Source organism: Tachyglossus aculeatus, chromosome 3 (assembly GCF_015852505.1).
Source record: "Tachyglossus aculeatus isolate mTacAcu1 chromosome 3, mTacAcu1.pri, whole genome shotgun sequence".
NCBI lineage: Eukaryota > Metazoa > Chordata > Mammalia > Monotremata > Tachyglossidae > Tachyglossus > Tachyglossus aculeatus.
The window spans coordinates 108633954-108639294 of NC_052068.1; the positions used below are offsets into that span (position 1 = coordinate 108633954).

At 42.3% G+C, this 5341-nt stretch overlaps 1 pseudogene; it reads right to left on the bottom strand.

Annotated features, from left to right (window-relative positions):
- Positions 1 to 482: 482 nt before the first annotated feature.
- On the bottom strand, positions 483 to 1696 carry LOC119925448 (annotated as a pseudogene).
- Between the last annotated feature and the right edge of the window lie 3645 nt (positions 1697 to 5341).

Genomic DNA, 5341 nt, shown 5'->3' on the forward strand with positions numbered 1-5341 from the left:
TGATGCTAAGGGAATTACTAGTTAACAGCATGATAATACTAATACTAATACTAATAATAATAGTATCTGTTAAGCACTTACTATGCACCAAGCACTGTTCTAAGTGCTGGGGTAGATACAAGGTAATCATATCGTCCCATGTAGGGCTCACAGTCTTAACCCCCATTTTACAGATGAGGTAACTGAGGCACAGAGAAGTCACGTGACTTGCCCAAAGTCACACAGCTGATAATTAGCTGAGCCAGGCTTAGAACCCCTGACTTCTGACTCCCAAGCCCATGCTCTTTCCACTAAGCCTCACTGCTTCTCACCGAAACAGACCCAAGAAGACCCCTCGTGCTCTGATTCTGGGAAATCACTGCAGACCCAAATTTATTAGCACCAAAAGGCAAATTAGAATTGAGCAATATTTGCCATTTTCATAAAAATACCAACAGAAATTTTCCAACTTGAATAAATACAATCATTTTCACCCAGGCCATCTATTTGCAACCTGAAGTCGCTTTAGGGCTCCATAACATCCTCGTGGCATTTTTCACCTCTGCGTTCCTCACGGTGTTTCCTCACGGTGTAAACTATGGGACTTAATATACGGGTGATGCTTGTAAAAAATACAGCCACTGACCTATCTATTAAGAAGGTAGTCATGGACCTCAGAAAAGTTAAAATGCATGGGAAAAAGAAGAAAAATTAAAACAATGATGTGGGAGATGCAAATGGAAAAGGCTTTGCCTCTCCTTGCAGAACTGAGAGTTTTCAGGGAGCTGAAGATGACAACATAAGAAACGACCAAAAGGAAAAAACTCAATGTGCACATTACCCTGCTGTTGGCCACGGCTAGCAGACTAAAGATGTGGGTATCGGTGCAGGTGACTATCAGCAAAGGGAACAGATCACACATAAAGTGATCAATCTTATTGGGACCACAGTGTGGTAAAGGTGACATGAAGAGAATCTGCAGGATTGCGTGAAGAAAGGTCCCACCCCAAGCCACCCCCATCAACAGGCTGCACACAACCTGCATCATAATGGTTATGTAGTGCAGTGGGTTGCAGATGGCCTCATACTGGTCATAAGCCATGGCCAAAAGGAGGACGATCTCAACCCCAGCACATAAATGTTCGATAAAGCAGAAGCAGCGTGACTCAGTGGAAAGATCACGGGCTTTGGAGTCAGAGGTTATGGTTTCAAATCCCGGCTCCACGATTTGTCATCTGTGTGACTTTGGGCAAGTCACTTAACTTCACTGGGCCTCAGTTACCTCATCAATAAAATGGGGATTAAGACTGTAAGCCCCACGAGGGACACCTCAACACCTTGTATCTGTCTAGTGCTTAGAACAAAGCTTTTCACATAGTAAGCACTTAATAAATGCCATCATTATTATCATTATTATAAAGAGTTGAGCCATACATCAGTTGAAGGAGATGGCTTTCCTCACAGACAGCGGATCAACGAGCATTTTGGGGGTGATGGAAGTGGAGTAGCAGGCATAGATTAAGGATAGGTAGGTGAGGAAGAAATACATAGAGGACCCCAGAGTTGAGCTGGAGGTTATTGTTGCCACAGTGAGCAGATTCCCCACCAGAGTTGCAATGTAGACACTGAGAAACACAACAAAGAATAACTTCTGCTTATCGGGGTTCTGTGTGAGACCCAATAAAATGAATTCAGTCACTTTGTTTCGATTTTCCATCTCTTCAGGGTAAGCGAGGTTTTGGGTGCAGCGAAGAGACCTGGTTTACCTGCAAAGAGAATGAGAGTTATAAATACCATATCAATATGTACTATAATCTCCAATTATTTGCACTATCAGTAAACCTAACAGGGATGAGAAGTAAAGGAAGGATAAGCATTACTTCTCCCATTTTGGCAGGTGAGGACACTGAGATTCAAACAATTTGATTGACGTGTCCCAAATCCTGCCAGTTTTATCAGCAGCACTTATAATTCATATTGACCAATCCAATTAAGTTGCCTTCCATCAAATACTTCGGACTTTACTAAAGATATATATGTACACACACACACACACACACACACACACACACACACACACACACACACACACAGTGTGACAGTGGAAAGAGCAGGGGCTTGGAAGACAGAGAACATGGGTTCTAATCCCTGCTCTGCCACTTGTCTGCAATGTAACCTTGGGCAAGCCACTTAACTTCTCTGTGCCTCAGTTGCCTCATATGTAAAATTGGGATGAAGACTTAGATAACTAAGAACCAAGTGTTTTATTTTAATTTCTTTCAGTGAAATAGGAATGGAAAAAATTTCTTTGTTGAAGGTAAAAAAAGTACAGATTATCTCAGAGTGCTCATATTAGATGACAGGCTGATTACATGATCAATAAGAAGAAGAATAACAATAGTACTTGTAAAGTGCATTTTTGTACTAAGCACTGGGGTAGATACAAGATAATAGTCAGACAGGGTCTTGTGCCATATGGAGCTTAAAGTTTAAAAAGAAACGAGGACAGGTATTTAATCCCCATTTTAGAGTTGAGGAAACTAGGGCACAGAGAAGTTAAGTGATTTGCTCAAGGTCTCACAGTAGGCAAGTGACAGAGCGATGAGTAGAACTCAATTTTTTGACTCCCAGCCCTATGGTCTTTCTCCTAGTCCGCGCTGCTGGCCTGGATAAATTGATGGGGTCCTTCAACAAGGCCTGGGAAAACCCAAGATATAATCGAGAAAGAAAAGAATTCCAGCTGCCCACTCCTGATACCAGCCCAGGGGCACTTCCCAGTCCCTCTTTTCCAGTTTCTTGGTGGGAATCTAACTGAGATTTGGAAAACAAAGTACGCTATCCTTATTTGTCTAGAAGCTGCCATTGGGAAAAAAATTAAATATCTTCAAAGCCAGATCTAGTGGATTTTAGTACACTTTCCCTGTATATCCAATCTCTCCCTACAGCAGTGGCTCAAGAGTTTGCTCCCAAAAATCTCAAGATCTCTTTGGAAATAGTTCTATTGAGTGCCCTACTGATGGTTCAGCAGCTTCATCCTCAACTGGAGATTCTTCTACATAACTCACCGGATTCACCCTTCTGAAGTGTCTGTCCTTCAGTTGAATAGTTGGCCATATTTTTTTCTCCTCTCATTACAAGAGCTATTTAAAGGGGATTCCATTTGAAGTTTGGGCACCTAATGATGAACCAAGCCCTCAGTCTCTCAAGATTAGACTTGTGTCCTCCATGAGTAAAATTTGCAAAAAACAAAAAGCAGTCACACCGTCTTTTGCTCTGGTCAAATGACCGAAATAAAATCTATAACTCTAGTCATTTAGCTCTAATGTATTAGAATTGTATTCAAATAACTTTTTTTGGAAACACATGATACTCTCTGCAGTGGTTCATTGGCCGATAGAAGGGAAAGGCAAGAAATAAAACATTAAATGCCGAAGGTGTGAAAAAAAATTCATGGTTCTGCTCTTGGGCACTTTTGGTTTGTGATTTCTATATAAACAGTGCTTGTTTCTGTATAAATGACACCTTTTACATATTGATTCTGTGTGAGTCATGGGTGGGAGATCCTGCCCCACACTGGACGATTGATTAGCTTGTATATACCTCAGTGCTTAGAACAGTGCCTGGCACATAGTAAGCTCTTAACAAGTACAATAATAATGGTAATAATAACAAATCAATTGCATTTATTGAGTGTGTCGTGTGCAGAGCACTTGGGAGCATACAGTATAACAGAGCTGATAGTCCCTGCCCCAGAGGTGGGTAAAAGATATTTGACCGACTGCTTTGGTCTCCGCTGGGGGATCCAAAATGCCATGCAAAACTCATTGTGTGATGCACAGGGGGCCCTAGCTCTTTTCATGCTGTATGATTGAGTGCTCTGATCCTAACTGCGAAATAGTTTCCGTTGTATTCATGATAATGTCCAAATTATATTGCAAGTTCTCTCATAATAGAGTCCTAGTCTTTGTGGTTAAAGCATTGAGACAACTGAGAAAATTCAGAGACTGTGTGATGTGGTTAAGTCAAGCATAAGGGATAGTTGTTATTGTTCTGTTTTGCTGAATTTTCCAGCCTGTCACTTCAACCTCACATTGAATTTCCCAAAAGTAAGTATTGTACTTTGAGAAGCAGAGCTACTGGCTCCTCTTGGCTCAGAGACCAACAGTCCCAACCACAGCAACCTCTGTAGCCTTCCCGATATTGCAAAATTTGTGGAAGAATTGCTGTCGGTGTGTGAGTCTTTCCTGGCCCGACTGACCCAGGACAGGTCAGGAAAGAAGCCCCCAGAACCATCATCATCATTATCATCATCACTAGTATTTATTGAGTGCTTACAGTATGCAGCACACTGTCTTAAGTGCTTGGGATAGTACAATACTTCAGACACAATAGACAGCATAGACACAGCACCTGCCCATAACGAGCTTACAGTCTATGAAAGGGACTGAGACATTAATATTAATAGATCATTTATAATCTATAATTTAACGTTTTGGGGCTGGGAGTGGAGTGAATATCAAATGTCCGAAGGTCTCAGATCCAAATGCTTAGACAGTGCAAATGGGAGAGAGAGTCGGGGAAAGGAGGGCCTAACCAGGGAAGGCCTCTTGGAGGATATGTGACCTTAATAACGCTTTCAAGGTGAAGAGAGTGATTGTCTGGCAAATTTGGAAATGAGAGGGAGTTCCAAACTGGAGGGGGGCAGGAGGGGGAATACGGTGGGGAGGATGAGAGAAAAGGGATGGAGGTGAGACAGACGAGATCATGACACAGCGAGTAAACTGGCTTTAGACTGTATCCAGTCTGATGATCTTGTACCTGCTCCAGTGTTCTGTATAGTGCTTGGCACATAGTCAGCGCTTAAAAAAATACCAATGTTATTATTACTGAGCTCCTTAAGCTGTAGGGCACAAAATGGTCTGGTTCAATCTTTCAGAGGTTTGCGCCAACATGACTTGCCAGTAATACTCGATAGTATTAAAGGGGCCTTCAATGTAGTCCTATTATGAAAGGGAGTGAATGACCAACCCTCCTTATAAAGACTACGAGCATTCCTATTCCAGCTTCCAATCTGCTGGCCCTAGCTAGATGCCTGGGGGCATCTTGGGGGAGTAGGAGAGGGCCCCAAAAAGAGACAGGTTTCATGGTAGTGTTTCTAACACCAAAAGGAGAAGGCTGACAACCCACTCTTCATTCAGAGATTTGGGTTTATTCATTCTTCCCCCTCTATCTGTGCCCAGAATGAGCCCAGCCTTTTATGTTCATGTCCCAGATGATCTGGACCCAACAAACAATTCCTGTCCATTCTCAATCTCCCAGGTCAACACTCTCATCACCCACCTGCTTGCATAAATGAAATAAT